Source organism: Salmo trutta, unplaced genomic scaffold (genome assembly GCF_901001165.1).
Source record: "Salmo trutta unplaced genomic scaffold, fSalTru1.1, whole genome shotgun sequence".
Taxonomy (NCBI): domain Eukaryota; kingdom Metazoa; phylum Chordata; class Actinopteri; order Salmoniformes; family Salmonidae; genus Salmo; species Salmo trutta.
The window spans coordinates 15,439-32,207 of record NW_021822970.1 but is presented as its reverse complement, the minus strand read 5'-3'; the positions used below and the strand labels follow the sequence as shown (position 1 = coordinate 32,207).

At 45.9% G+C, this 16,769-nt stretch overlaps 1 pseudogene; it reads left to right on the top strand.

Moving 5' to 3' along the window:
- Positions 1-7,921: 7,921 nt before the first annotated feature.
- Positions 7,922-14,721, top strand: LOC115187816 (interferon-related developmental regulator 2-like; annotated as a pseudogene).
- Positions 14,722-16,769: the final 2,048 nt, after the last annotated feature.

Here is a 16,769-nt window from a genome sequence, read left to right as displayed (position 1 = left end):
TATGACTTTCTGTTTTCTATTCATAGAATTAGTCCACTGTGCCACTAGGATAGAGCTAGCATTCTGTGTTTTTTTATATTTTTATTCATACAAAGCTGTTCATTTTAGTCTATTCAAATAGACCCCATTTCAAAGGAAACACGCACTCATTAAGATCAGGTGTAGCCAATTAGTGGGCGCGGCCAACACACCTCAACACAACTATGAGGATGTACAACATTCTTACTAGTGTTTTCTTGTGGTTTTTATGGAAAGGTTTCTTAATGTTCTGAGAACATGACTTTAACTAGAACCAGGAGGAATCCTGCAGAAAAACATTGTGCTGAAGTACTGAAATTCACACAGGAGAACATTGTTTGTTTCTTAATGTTCTCGGAACAATTTGAGAACACGACTTGAAATACAACCATAAGGAAACCTGTAGGAAATGATCTGAAATTCCCACCTAAGAAACATATGGTTCTCAGAATGTTATGTGCCAGCTGGGCAGAAATCTGTGGAAATGACCACAGGGTCTCCCTACACAACTCCACACCACAGTAATCTGTTCCATTGTATTCTCTACTTATACACCAACCGCACTGTCAGAGATACTGTAGAGTCAGACACTCCTGTGTGTGTGTCTGGGAGAGTGGGCTTCGCCAAAGGGCCTGTTTGACCATAAAGCCTTAAAGGCCAGTGTGATGGGAACTGGGCAGCAGCTACCTAATTTAATTCAGGTTCACAGCACTGCTCTGTGAAGACTGGACCTTTGACCAGCTCCCTGTAGCTCATCCACACATCTGAGGCCCAACCCACTGTGAGGTCAGAGGTCATGCATAACAGGATGCCTGTGAACCCACACAGCCTTTGGTCCAGCTGACCAGGGTCACCAGGTGGTCAGCAAGACCTGTGACCAGTGAGTGCCAGCCTCACGATTGTTGTGTTACCTCTGACCTGAATGTAGCATCTTCATCTGAGGGACATAGAGGATAGATGGAACATATAAGGTTTTTAACAATAGGAGCTAGAGCCATGTGTTAAGAATCTCTCTCTCTCTCTCTCTCTCTCTCTCTCTTCAATTCAATTTATTTTATTGGCATGATGTAACAATGTAGATATTGTCAAAGCTTACTTTAGATATTTACAATATGAAAATAATAAGAATCAAAATTGTCAACAGGACAACAGTAACAACAATAACCAAGGGTCAAAATAACCACACATTGAACAATAACAATAAGCATACAGTAGAGGACATGTGCAGGTTGATTGGTCTGTCAGACACTGTCCCTCATCTTATGGCACGCAGCAATGTAGTGCGCTGCCAACCCACAGCTCTCTGCGTCCTCCCCCAACAGGACGGGTAGCCTACTCTCATCAGAGAGGTCTTTGAAACCTTGAATAAGGGATTCAAATTTGGGGAAATGACACTCTCTAATTGTTTTATATTTTTGACATTTTGTCAGGAAATGCAGCTCTGTCTCAGTGGTTGCACAGCCTTTCCTCTACAGGGAGCCAGGCTTTCCTGTGTCTACCCTTCTCAATGGCAAGGCTGTGCTCACTGAGCCTGTATTTGGCGTTGTTCTGCGTTTTGTATCAATTTGAACGGTGTTGTAGAGTGTTTTAAAATGGGTTCAACTGTTCTGCCTGCGGCTATGGAACCCTGACCTGTTCACCGGACGTGCTACCTGTCCCAGACCTGCTGTCCCAGACCTGCTGGAACCCTGACCTGTTCACCGGACGTGCTACCTGTCCCAGACCTGCTGGAACCCTGACCTGTTCACCAGATGTGCTAACCTGTCCCAGACCTGCTGTCCCAGACCTGCTGGAACCCTGACCTGTTCACCAGATGTGCTACCTGTCCCAGACCTGCTGTCCCAGACCTGCTGGAACCCTGACCTGTTCACCGGACGTGCTACCTGTCCCAGACCTGCTGTTTTCAACTCTCTAGAGATAGCAGGAGTGGTAGAGATACTCTCAAAGATCGGCTATGAAAAAGCCAACTGACACTTACTCTTGAGTTGCTGACTTTTACACCCTCGACAACAACTATGATTATTATTATTTGACCATGCTGGTCATTTATGAACATTTTGAACATCTTGGCCATGTTCTGTTATAATCTCCACCCGGCACAGCCAGAAGAGGACTGGCCACCCCTCATAGCCTGGTTCCTCTCCAGGTTTCTTTCTAGGTTTTGGCCTTTCTAGGGAGTTTTCCCTAGCCACCCGTGCTTCTACACCTGCATTGCTTGCTGTTTGGGGTTTTAGGCTGGGGTTTCTGTACAGCACTTTGAGATATCAGCTGATGTAAGAAGGGCTATATAAATACATTTGATTTGATTTGGTTGTCCATATGTTCACCATTTTGTATCGCTAATTCCTCGTTTTGATATTTTTTGCTTTTTACAATTTTGCCACAAGTTGTTTGTGTCAGCTGCTTGCTGTTGTACTGTGCTTTTTTGGTTCTGAGTGTACATTTATAGTTTTAAAGTCTCAGTAATGAAGGCGTAATTCACCATTATTTGGCTCTCTGTGCTTTTGGTTGGATAGTGTTCTAAGTTTTTTTCCTTATAATTTTACAATCTGCATCAAACCAGTTGTCATCTGTGGTCTTTTTTGTGTGTTTTTTATCAATTTCAATTGTGCTTCTTTTGCCATTTGCCTGGAATATATAGTTGATGTTTTTTACTGCTAGATTGATGCCTTCTTTACTGTGAGTGAATGTGGTATCCAGAAAGTTATCTAAGAGTGTTTGGATATTTTGGTTACAGGTTGCTTTCTGGTGTTCTTCGGGTGCTGATTTGGGCCCATCTGTATGAATTTCTGATGTTGTACAGCTTACTGGGCTGTGAATGTGTGGTTGTTTCCATGTCTGTTCTTTTGAGGAACGATGTAATTTGGCTGTGATCAGACAGAGGTGTAGTGGCTTGACAGTGAATGAGCTGAGAGAGAAAGGGTCAATGTCTGTAATCATATAGTCTACTGTGCTCTCTCTCTCGTCTGGGGCCATATGGAGTTTGTGCTAGCTAGGGCCGCTTCAGCCCTCAAGGCGATGCTAGTAGCCAAGGGGAATGCATACATACAAGATGGAGGGGTTTTAAGAAAGCTCTCGCACACAATCTGCAGTTGTAGGTTTGAGAGAAGCCCCAGCCCCTTCAACTCCTCTCCAGTTGTGTTCTTCAGTCCTCTTCTTACCCTCTCCAGGTCCACATCAACGAGACCTGCGACACGCAGTCCATAAAGGACAAGTCCCCTGCGAAGGAGGTGAAGTTGCGTCAATGAATACACACAAGCAGACACTCACACACATGTATTCTGAAGACATGAACTCCATGGGATCTCCGCCAACATACGAATGTCAGACTGTCAGTGACGTCAGTACCCACCGGGAAAAAAAACTGGTTGAATCAACGTTGTTTCCACGTCATTTCAATCCCCCCCCCATAAAATCAATGTGATGATGTTGAATCAACATGGAAAACTCCCTGGATTCACAAAAAGTAATCAATGTAGGGGCATTTAGTATTTTTTCACCGTACTTTTACCCGAAATCCAATGACATTGTGCCATTTTTGTTGAATTCACCATAGTTGACAACTCAACCAAATGTAAATCAAAGCTAGATATTGAACCGACGTCTATGGCCAGTGGCTAGTGTTCCGTAGGGAAGCGTTGAAACGTTGAGCTGGAATGCAGAGATTGTCTGACTCTTTCCTCCTGTCAAACTGTCAGCGTATGGGGATTAACATTTATCCTCTCCACCAGTAAAGTGGTGGGCTGAATACTCAGTAACAGCAATTATGTTTGGAAGTGGGACAAAGAGGGGAAATAAGAACAGAGGTTCGACCTTGACCAGTCACACTTGTTTATGTGGATGAATTTATGAGTTACATTACATTACATTTACATTTAAGTCATTTAGCAGACGCTCTTATCCAGAGCGACTTACAAATTGGTCCATTCACCTTATGATATCCAGTGGAACAACCACTTTACAATAGTGCATCTAAATCTTTAAGGGGGGGGGGGGGGGTTAGAAGGATTACTTTATCCTATCCCAGGTATTCCTTAAAGAGGTGGGGTTTCAGGTGTCTCCGGAAGGTGGTGATTGACTCCGCTGTCCTGGCGTCGTGAGGGAGCTTGTTCCACCATTGGGGTGCCAGAGCAGCGAACAGTTTGGACTGGGCTGAGCGGGAAACTGTACTTCCTCAGAGGTAGGGAGGCGAGCAGGCCAGAGGTGGATGAACGCAGTGCCCTTGTTTGGGTGTAGGGCCTGATCAGAGCCTGAAGGTACGGAGGTGCCGTTCCCCTCACAGCTCCGTAGGCAAGCAGCATGGTCTTGTAGCGGATGCGAGCTTCAACTGGAAGCCAGTGGAGAGAGTGGAGGAGCGGGGGTGACGTGAGAGAACTTGGGAAGGTTGAACACCAGACGGGCTGCGGCGTTCTGGATGAGTTGTAGGGTTTTAATGGCACAGGCAGGGAGCCCAGCCAACAGCGAGTTGCAGTAATCCAGACGGGAGATGACAAGTGCCTGGATTAGGACCTGCGTCGCTTCCTGTGTGAGGCAGGGTCGTACTCTGCGAATGTTGTAGAGCATGAACCTACAGGATCGGGTCACCAGCCTTGATGTTAGTGGAGAACGGCAGGGTGTTGTCCAGGATCACGCCAAGGTTCTTAGCACTCTGGGAGGAGGACACAAGGGAGTTGTCAACCGTGATGGCGAGATCATGGAACGGGCCAGTCCTTCCCCGGGAGGAGGAGCAGCTCCGTCTTGCCGAGGTTCAGCTTGAGGTGGTGATCCGTCATCCACACTGATATGTCTGCCAGACATGCAGAGATGCGATTCGCCGCCTGGTTATCAGAAGGGGGAAAGGAGAAGATTAATTGTGTGTCGTCTGCATAGCAATGATAGGAGAGACCATGTGAGGATATGACAGAGCCAAGTGACTTGGTGTATAGTGAGAATAGGAGAGGGCCTAGAACAGAGCCCTGGGGGACACCAGTGGTGAGAGCGCGTGGTGCGGAGACAGATTCTCGCCACGCCACCTGGTAGGAGCGACCTGTCAGGTAGGACGCAATCCAAGCGTGGGCCGCGCCGGAGATGCCCAACTCGGAGAGGGTGGAGAGGAGGATCTGATGGTTCACAGTATCAAAGGCAGCAGATAGGTCTAGAAGGATGAGAGCAGAGGAGAGAGAGAGTTAGCTTTAGCAGTGCGGAGAGCCTCCGTGACACAGAGAAGAGCAGTCTCAGTTGAATGCCCAGTCTTGAAACCTGACTGATTAGGATCAGAAGGTCATTCTGAGAGAGATAGCAGGAGAGCTGGCCAAGGACGGCACGTTCAAGAGTTTTGGAGAGAAAGAAAGAAGGGATATTGGTCTGTAGTTGTTGACATGGGAGGGATCGAGTGTAGGTTTTTTCAGAAGGGGTGCAACTCTCGCTCTCTTGAAGACGGGAGGGACGTAGCCAGCGGTCAAGGATGAGTTGATGAGCAAGGTGAGGTAGGGGAGAAGGTCTCCGGAGTTTACAACTGCTGTGCTGGACTTATGCATTTCTCGCGCATGGAGCGTTGTGGAAATTATTACAGAGATTGGTTATGCGTGAGGAAACGGTGGATGGAGAAAACAAAATGCATATGCGGAATGTTTTTCGTTCCTCTTGTGCGACAATGATAGTAATTACGAGTAGGTGTGGGTGTTATGTATGGTACGACGTGCTGTACGTCATACTGTATGTTGTTATGGGTTATGTATGGTACGACGTGCTGTACGTCATACGGTATGGTACGACGTGCTGTACGTCATACTGTACGTTGTTATGGTTATGTATGGTACGACGTGCTGTACGTCATACTGTATGTTGTTATGGTTATGTATGGTACGACGTGCTGTACGTCATACTGTATGGTACGACGTGCTGTACGTCATACTGTATGGTACGACGTGCTGTACGTCATACTGTACGTTATGGTTATGTATGGTACGACGTGCTGTACGTCATACTGTACGTTGTTATGGTTATGTATGGTACGGCGTGCTGTACGTCATACTGTACGTTGTTATGGTTATGTATGGTACGACGTGCTGTACGTCATACTGTACGTTGTTATGGTTATGTATGGTACGACGTGCTGTACGTCATACTGTACGTTGTTATGGTTATGTATGGTACGACGTGCTGTACGTCATACTGTACGTTGGTATGGTTATGTGCCAGTGCAGTGCCAGTCGAATCAAATCAAAGGTTATTCATTTATTGCATTCACAGATTTGCAGATGTTATCGCAGGTGCAGCGAAATCCTTGTGCTTCCAGATCCAACAATGCAGTAATACCTAGCGACAACAAAAACAATACACATAATCCCGAAAAATTCAAAGTTACATATGATGAGGCATGACTAGAGTGTAGTATGTCAAACATTTAAGCGAGCAGTGTTCCGTGACTGTATGTACATAGGGCAGTTGTCTCAAGCTTCAGGGCAGGGTACTGGGCGGAGGGCTGCAAGTGTTGACTGCTTAACAGCCTGATGGTCTGGAGATGGAAGCTGCTTCTCAGTCACTCGGTCCCGGCTCTGTCTCCGCCGTCTAGATGGTAGCGGGGTGAAAAGGCCTTTGCTCGGTAGCTGAGGGTCCTTTGATCTTCTTGGAGGGCAGGCAGTGTGCCTCCGGTGACGCGTCGGGCTGACCGTACCACCCCTTTGGGGAGCCCCTGCGGTTGCGGATGGTGCAATTGCCGTACCAGGCGGTGATACAGGCTGACAGGATGCTCTCAATTGTGCATCTGTAGAAGTTTGTGAGGGGTCTTAGGGCCCGAGCCAGTCTTCAGCCTCCTGAGTTTGAAGAGGCGCTGTTGGCCCTTCTTCACCACACTGTGTGAAGGGACCGTTTTCAGGTTGTTAGTGATAAGCACACCGAGAAACTTGACGCTTTTGACCCTCTCCGCTGCGGCCCCCGTCGATGTGGAGGGGGGGCTTGCTTTCTACTGTCTCCTGTAGTCCACAATCCTTCATTTTGTTGAGGCTGAGGTTATTTTCCTTCCACCGTCTGCCAGGGCTCTCATCTACGCCCTATAGCGGTCTCCTCATCGTTGACGGTAACCAGGCCTACCACGGTTGTCGTCAGCAAACTTGATGATTTTGTTTGAGAAGTGCGCGGTCATAGGTGTACAGGAGGGGGGCTGAACACGCCACCCTTGTGGGGCCTCTGTGTTGGGGATCGGTGTGGGTTGCCTACCTTCACCACTTGGTGTCGGGACCGTCAGGAAGTTCAGGACCCAGTTACACAGGGACGGGTTCTGACCATGGCCCTGAGCGTAGTGATGAGTTTAGAGGGTACTGTGGTGTTGAAGGCCGAGCTGTAGTCGATGAACAGCATTCTTACATAGGTATTTCTCTTGTCCAAGTGGGATAGGGCAGTGTGCAGTGCACTGGCGATTTCATAAACTATGGTTCGGGAATCAAAGTGAGCCCTGGGCATGTTAGAGGTGGGTCACGAGTTATGAGAATACATCTATAATCACACAATTATTTCTTAGTTTGGGGCCTATGGAGGACGATTTGGGACACGGTATGGACGGTTAGTTTCTAATTTGGGTATCAAGCTGAAAAGGTTTAAGGGTGTAAGGAGGTGATATGGTCTCTAACTCGCCTCTCAAAGCACTTCATAGTAACAGACCTGAGTGGTGCGGGGGCGATAGTCATTTAGTTTCAGTTTCCTTCGCTTTCTTGGGCGCAAGAACAACACGAACAGCAATTTCCAGTTTAGCTACGTGGATGTGCTCGTGTCAGCACCGTGGGCAGAATAGACCCTGCTCTCTATAAGGAGCGGTTCCTGGGATATCATTACTGACGGACACCAACAGCTAAGCCACAGACAGAGACAAGGTTCACTTCGAGCTCACTCTTCTTCTCTCCCCCCCCCCTCCCCTCTGGTCCCTCTGTCCTGCTCTCACTTCCTCTCCTCTCTGTCCTCAATTCCTTCTCTCGTTCTCGTAGGCGGGAGGAATGGGGTAAAGGGCGAGTCAGGTGCCAGTGATGATGAGCTGGCGTCTGACGTGCTCAGTCACTACAGCAGCGCCAGCGAGAGCGCTTCAGTCGTGGACGAGGCCACTGGTGGTGCGCACACACACACACACACACACACACACACACACACACACACACACACACACACACACACACACACACACACACACACACACACACACACAGCATCATCATTATCTTGTCCACCACAGGGGGAGGTGGTGAACCAGTAGATGAACAGACTGCCCAGGAGGAGACAGAGGACAAGCTGAAACAATGCATAGATAACCTGATGGACAAAAGGTGCGTCTCACAGGATTTCAAATGTTTTTATGAAAGGACTTATTGTACACATTCTAACTGCACAAAAAAGGAAAGCCACCGATGTTGCTAGTACTTTCCTAAATGGACATTAGGAACATGGGGTGTCTTCAGAAAGTATTCAAACCTCTTGACTTTTTCCACGTTTTGTCGTTAAAGCCTGAATTCGAAAATTGATTTAATTTACATTGTTTGCCATTGGCCTACACACAATAATATCCCGTAATGTCAAAGTGGAATTATGTTTACACAATGCAAATAGTCTGGGTAACCATTTGGTTACCTGTTCAGGAGTCTTATGGCTTGGGGGTAAAAACTGTTGAGAAGCCTTTTTGTCCTAGACTTGGCACTCCCGGTACCCGCTTGCCATGCGGTAGTAGAGAGACCAGTCTGACTGTATAGCCATTCACTACAAAGATACAGGTGTTCTTCCTAACTCAGTTGCCGGAGAGGAAGGAAACCTCTCAGGGATTTCACCATGAGGCCAATGGTGACTTTAAAACAGTTAAATGGCTATGATAGGAGAAAACTGAGGATGGATCAAGAACATTGTAGTTACTCCACAATACTAACCTAATTGACAGAGTGAAAGAAGGAAGCCTGTACAGAATAAAAAATATTACAAAACATGCATCCTGTTTGCAATAAGACACTAAAGTCAAACTGCAAAAATGTAGCACGGAAATTGACTTTGTCCTGCACATAAAGCATTATGTTTGGGGCAAACACAACACAACACATCAGCATGGTGGTGGCTGCATGGTGTTATGGGTATGGAGCTAGGCACAGGCAAAATTCTAGAGGAAAAACCTGGTTTGTTGCTTTCCAACAGACACCAGGAGTCAAATTCACCCTTCCACAGGACAGTAACCTAAGACACAAGGCCAAATGTACACTGGAGTTGCTTACCAAGACAACATTGAATGTTTTTGAGTGGCCTAGTTACAGTTTGGACTTAAATCTGCTTGAAAATCGATGGCAAGACTTGAAAATGGCGGTCTAGCATGATCAACAAACAACTTGAGAGCTTAAAGAATTTTAAAGCTAATGTGCAAATATTGTACAATCCAAGTGTGCAAAGCTCTTAGACTTACCCAGAAAGACACAGCTATAATCACTGCCAAAGGTGATTCTAACATGTATTGACTGCATACTAATCTAATCAAGATATATTAGTGTTTTATTTTTCATGATATGTAGATTTTATTTGATTTTGCACATTTTCCATTGAGAGAGTATTTTGTGTAGATCGTTGACAAAAAACAAATGACAAGTCCACTCTAATCCCACTCTGTAAAAACTCAAGTGGTGCGAATACTTCAACAACGGTGTAAGAGTTGTCCTCTCGTAACGACAGCGTTAGGCAGAGCTGTGTAGAGACGTACTGACGTGGCCCTTCCTCCCGTCCCTCTCAGTGCAAAGACGCGCCTGGCAGCCCTAGATTCTCTGGGAGGGGCCTTTTCCTCCAAGCTGCTCTATGACTTCCTGATAGAGAGACGCCTCACAGTCAGCGACTGCTTGGAGAGGAGCCTGCGCAAGGGTGAGACGCCACAGCACTGTGTGTGGGTTGGGGTCTATGAATTACGGTGGTAAATGTAGTCAAACGTACATCACTTAGGTGCGCTGGCCTGAGTCAAAACTTGAAAAGATGATTAGGACTTAGACTATTACTCTACAGTACCTTTATTTGGCTTGAAATGTAACTATTTCTATCCAGAATGGACCTTTCATCGAGTCTGAATTTAGGCTCTACGAATTCAGTTGATCTTCTGATTGACCAAGTCCCGCGATAGCCTGACTTCTCTTGTCGAGCTTGTAAAAGGGATCTTACCCCTCCACCCTTTTCCATCCCTCTACTCTGTTTCTGTCCCTTCTCTCCTTTCTTCTCTCTCAGGTGGTGGAGAGGAGCAGGCTGCAGCGGCCACAGTGTGCGCCCAGCTGTGCGTGCAGCTCGGCGGGGGGGACGAGGGTGAGGAGGGTTTCAAGATCCTCCGGCCCGTCCTCAGCGCCATCATGATTGACGGCTGTGCCAGTGTGTCCGCCCGCCAGAGCGTGAGTGTCACCATTGGCCTTCGTCACACTCCTGTTGTCGACGGCAGTTTTTCCACTAAGAGTGCATTCTTGTAAGTCGCCGTTTTTAAGTTGTTCATCCCTCTTGCAGTGTGCCCGAGCGCTGGGTATGTGCTGCTACGTTTCTGCTGCGGAAGACGGAGAGGTGAGGTTCTCTAGAAATCCTTTTCATTCTATTTCTCTGTAGCTGGAAAAGAGAAAATCAGTATTGAAAATAGTATGGAAAATCAAGATCCAGAAATTGAATCTGAATGCATGGTTAACTCTTTCTCTCTCGCTTTTGTCTCTGTCATTATTTTTCCATTTTCCCTCTGTGGCAGGACTTGGTGAAATCCATGAGTCACCTGGAGAGTGTATTCACCATGTCGTACCCCAACCGCGAGGGCACCCTGCCCACCCCCAATGCCGGTGCCCCAGGGCTCCACAGCGCCGCCCTGCATGCCTGGGCCCTGCTCGTCACCCTCTGCCCCGCCTCCCGCCTTAATGTGCTGCTGGACCTGTGAGTGACACACACAGACACACAGGGGCTGCGTCTTAAATGACACCCCCGTTCCCCATTTAGTGCCGTAGTCCTGTACTGCATATTTGACTAAAGAAGTGTACTGTATGGCCACTACATGGGGAATAGGGTGCTATATGAGACACAACCGGGATCTGAATATATAAACCTGCCACGTTGCTCAGCTCACGTCCTCGGTCTCCTCTTGTGCTCAGACATCTACCCAAGCTACAGGCCTGCCTGGAGAGCAGCGACGTGAACTACAGGATAGCTGTGGGGGAGACCATAGCCTTGCTTGTTGAACTGGGAAGAGATATAGACAGGGTATGTTTTGCCTAATGAACAACCAGGGGCTGTATGTATCAAGCATATGAGTAGGAGTGCTGATTTAGGATCCGTTTTGCCTTCTAGACCACAATGAATATGATTACATGGACATGGGGGGGACCTGATCCGAGATCAGCACCGACGTTCTCAGACACTTTGTAAATACAGGCCCTGGTTGTACTCGCTCGGCAGCTCAAACACGATATGGAGGCAATGCAGAGCCCATGGAGAGGAAGTGGGGGAAATATCCCTGCTGATCCTTGTTTTTCTATGTAGGAATTTGAGTTTGAAGACAGCGGACACGCTGTGTGAGTGCCTGAAGGGCCAGGCCACCGACGGGAACAAGCACCGTGCCAAGAACGACAGGACGGAAACAGCGCACCATATTCAGAGAGGTGCTACATTACATAGAGGTGAGGAACCACGATTCACCCTGAACATTAACCGGTGCAAGGTTCTAACGTTGCTCGAGGGTTTTTAAATGACACCAGACCAGTCACTGTAACTGGAGACCGTTGGTCAGTCACTGAGAGAAATATGGAATGTTGATTTTGATTGACTTTTTTGCCCGATGTCGTGCAGAACGAGGACTTCTCCGAGGAGAAGATCCGCTTTGGTGTGGAGGGCATCTACATCGACAGCTGGATGCGCAGGAGGGTCTACGACGCCTTCAAAGAGGTGCTGGAGTCTGGAGTGAGACACCATCTTCAGGTTTGAACAAACATCTAGGTCTATAACTGTGTTGGTAGGATATAGTTGATATCTATGCTATAAAGAGACTATCTCTGCAACCAGCATGTTCTAATCAAATCTTCTGGAAGGTTTTGTGATGCTGCTTGCCTCTTAATTATCCGTTGGAAATGGCTAGTTTTTAAATGGTGTGCCTGGTCTTGTCTCTCTAGTATAACCCGCTGCTGAGGGACATATTTGGCCTGGGACCCCCCCTGATACTGGACTCGTCTGTCAAATCCAGCAAGATCTCTCGTTTCGAGAAGGTGACCCCCATGGCCTATGACTGTCTCCAAACACACCTCCCACCGGCACATAACCCCTCGTCATGAAACCACGACCACTGACAAATACCCACTTAACCTGTTCAACAACCATATGGTGCATTTCATGTGAGATCTCCACTGTCTAATTATACTGAACAAAAATATCAACTTAGCATGCAACAATTTCAAACATTTTACTGAGTTACAGTTCATATAAGGAAAATCAATCAATTAAAATCATTTCATTAGGCTCTAATCTATGGATTTCGCATGACTGGGCAGGGGTGCAGCCAAGTGGGTGGGCCTTGGAGGGCATAGGCCCACCCTTTGGGGAGCCAGGCTTAGCCAATCAGAATGAGTTTTTCCCCACAAAATAACTTTATTACAGACAGAAATACTCCTTAGCAGCCCCTCATTGACGATCCACTACATGAAGACGCCCTGGGCTGGCGTGGTTACACGTGCTCTGCAGTTGTGAGGCCGGTCGGACGTACTGCTAAATTCTCTAAAACAGTTTGCGTCCCACCTAGTCAACAGCCAGTGGAATCGCGTGGCGCGAAATACAAATACCTCAAAAATGCTATAACTTCAATTTCTCAAACATTTGACTATTTTACACCATTTTAAAGACAAGACTCTCGTTAATCTAACCACATTGTCCGATTTCAAAAGGCTTTACAGCGAAAGCAAAACATTAGATTATGTCAGGAGAGTACCCTGCCAAAAATAATCACAGCCATTTTCAAAGCAAGCATATATGTCACAAAACCAAAACCACAGCTAAATGCAGCACTAACCTTTGATCTTCATTAGATGACACTCCTAGGACATTATGTTATACAATACATGCATGTTTTGTTCAATCAAGTTCATATTTATATCAAAAAACAGCTTTTTACATTAGCATGTGATGTTCAGAACTAGCATACCCATCGCAAACTTCCAGTGAATTTACTAAATTACTCACGATTAAAGTTCCACAAATACATAATTATTTTAAGAATTATAGATACAGAACTCCTTTATGCAATCGCGGTGTCAGATTTTAAAATAGCTTTTCGGCGAAAGCACATTTTGCAATATCCTGAGTACATAGCCCGGCCATCACGGCTTAGCTAATTTGACACCCACCAAGTTTGGCCCTCACCAAACTCAGATTTACTATAAGAAAAATTGGATTACCTTTGCTGTTCTTCGTCAGAATGCACTCCCAGGACTTCTACTTCAACAAGTGTTGTTTTTTGTTCCAAATAATCCATAGTTATATTCAAATAGCTCCGTTTTGTTCGTGCGTTCAGGTCAGGTATCCGAAGGGTGAGTGCGCGAGCACATTTCGTGACAAAAAAAAGCAAAATATTCCATTACCGTACTTAGAAGCATGTCAAACGCTGTTTAAAATCAATGTTTATGCTATTTTTCTCGTAAAATAGCGATATATTCCAACCGGGTGACGTTGTATTCATTCAAAGGCTGAAAGAAAAAAAATTGAGAATTCTCATGAACCCGCTTCTCAGTCTCACTGTTCCCAGCCTGACCACTCACAAACAGAGCTGCTGTACTTCGCCCAGAGACTGCAGACACCCCATTACACTTTCTGGTGCCTTCTGAGAGCCAATGGAAGCCTTAGAAAATGTCTCGTTACAGCAGAGATGCTGTATTTTTGATAGAGATGCCACAGAAGGAGAACAAATTGTCAGGACAGGGCACTTCCTGTATGGAATCTTCTCAGGTTTTGGCCTGCCATATGAGTTCTGTTATACTCACAGACACCATTCAAACAGTTTTAGAAACTTTAGAGTTTTCTATCCAAATCTACTAATTATATGCATATTCTCGTTTCTGGGCAAGAGTAGTAACCAGTTTAAATCGGGTACGTTTTTTATCCGGCCGTGCAAATACTGCCCCCTAGCCCCAACAGGTTAAAGTGGCCTTTTATTGTCCCTAGCACAAGGTGCACCTGCGTAATGATCATGCTGTTTAATCAGTTTCTTTATATGCCACACCGGTCAGGTAGAAAGATTATTCTGCAAAGGAGAAGGGCTCACTAACAGGGATGTAAAAAAATAATAATAAATTGCACAGAATTTGAGAGAAATAAGCTTTTTGTGCAAATGGAAAATGTCTGGGATTTTTTATTTCAGCTCATGAAACATGGGACCAACATTTTACATGTTGCGTTTATTTTTGTTCAGTGTAAATGCATGTCGGTTAAACAAAATGTACTGGTCCGTTTTGATTTAGCAGTACCATGAATGTTATGAGTTTGCCAAGTCTTCACAAGACTGCCCTCCATATTGTCATTCTCTATTTTGAAGGGTGTAAGTCTAACCTGTTGATTTATTTTCCTCTCACAGCATCTGTTCAACTCAGCGGCATTCAAAGCCAGGACTAAACTAAGGAACAAAGTGAGGGACAAGAGAGCAGATGTGATGTGAGGAATTGATGGAACGTGCCGTAGCCATATAGGACGAAGACCGAGGAGAAGAAGACTGGGGTGTATTCATTGAAGCAAAAGGTCTGGAATGTTGGAGACCAATGTACTAAACAGAGCTGACATGATTTCCTATTCAAAATGGCAGACAATCCTATCTGTTTTACACAGTACATTTCTATAGTGAACCTTCTGTGACGTTGCACCCTCCTGTACAGCCCCCTGGCCCAAATTGTCATCCTGCTCCGTGCCCGTCGTCTCACAGGACCCAGTGGCTGCTGCCAAACCAGGGACTTTGCAGACAATGCAACGCGTGTTTTATTTTATTTAACACCACAATAAAACTGACCTATGAGATGCCTGAAAATAAAACAAAAAGGTAGTTTATTGTACCTTTTTTTAATTAATATTTTGGAAGATCATCTAAACCATTTTTGGTAATGTATTTTACTTTCTAATTTATTGAAAGTGGGAGAACAGTATGGTTTTTAAATTAAGTTATTTTTAGACTTCAAATATGGGAAAAGGACTAAGAGAATTAAGGTGTCATTTGTCATGTATATTTTATGCAGGTTGGTTGTGCATAATAATGCATATGTGAATATACAAATGCATATGTAGGTATTCAAGGAGTGCATTGAACAATGGAGATGTATTTTGACAAGCAATGCTATGTAATAACCCAAAGGGTTAGGCATATTAATTGATTATGGATAAATGAAATGTAATAAACACTCACACCAAGGCTGTATCTGTTCATTATTTTCCTTAAGTGGGTTTAAAAAACATATTTGAATGTTGACATTGTAATGCAGATACCAAAGGCAATGCATGAGAAGGTACCAATTAAACTCAGCAAAAAAAGAAACGTCCTCTCACTGTCAACTGCGTTTATTTTCAGCGAACTTAACATGTGTAAATATTTGTATGAACACAAGATTCAGCAATTGAGACAAACTCAACAAGTTCCACAAATGTGACTTAACAGATTGAATGTGACCCTGAACAAAGGGGGGGTCAAAAGTAACAGTATCTGGTGTGGCCACCAGCTGTATTAAGTACTGCAGTGCATCTTCTCATGGACTTTGCCAGTTCTTGCTGTGAGATGTTACCCCACTCTTCCACCAAGGCACCTGCAAGTCCCAGACATTTCTAGGGGGGGGGGGTGAATGGCTCTCGCCCTCACCCTCTGATCCAACAGGTCCCAGACAGGCTCAATGGGATTGAGATCCGGCTCTTCGCTGGCCATGGCAGAACACTGACATTCCTGTCTTGCAGGAAATCACGCACAGAACGAGCAGTATGGCTGGTGGCATTGTCATGATGGAGGGTCATGTCAGGATGAGCCTGCAAGGAAGGGTACCACATGAGGGAGGAGGTCTTCCCTGTAACGCACAGCGTTGAGATTGCCTGCAATGACGACAAGCTCAGTCCGATGATGCGGTGACACACCGACCCAGACCATGATGGACCCTCCACCTCCAAATTGATCCCGCTCCAGAGTACAGGCCTTGGTGTAGCGTTCATTCCTTTGAAGATAAACGCGAATCCGACCATCACCCCTGGTGAGACAAAACCGCGACTCGGGTGAGAGCAACTTTTTGCCAGTCCTGTCTGGTCTAGCAACAGTGGGTTTGTGCCCATAGGCGACGTTGTTTGCCGGTGATGTCTGGTGAGGACCTGCCTTACAACAGGCCTACAATCAAATTCAAATCAAATGTATTTATATAGCCCTTCGTACATCAGCTGATATCTCAAAGTGCTGTACAGAAACCCAGCCTAAAACCCCAAACAGCAAGCAATGCATGTGAAAGAAGCACGGTGGCTAGGAAAACTCCCTAGGAAAAACTCCCTAGAAAGGCAAAAACCTAGGAAGAAACCTAGAGAGGAACCAGGCTATGAGGGGTGGCCATTCCTCTTCTGGCTGTGCCAGGTGGATATTATAACAGAACATGGTCAAGATGTTAAAATGTTCATAAATGACCAGCATGGTCAAATAATAATAATCATAGTAGTTGTCGAGGGTGCAACAAGCACGTCCGGGTGAACAGGTCAGGGTTCCATAGCCGCAGGCAGAACAGTTGAAACTGGAGCAGCAGCACGGCCAGGTGGACTGGGGA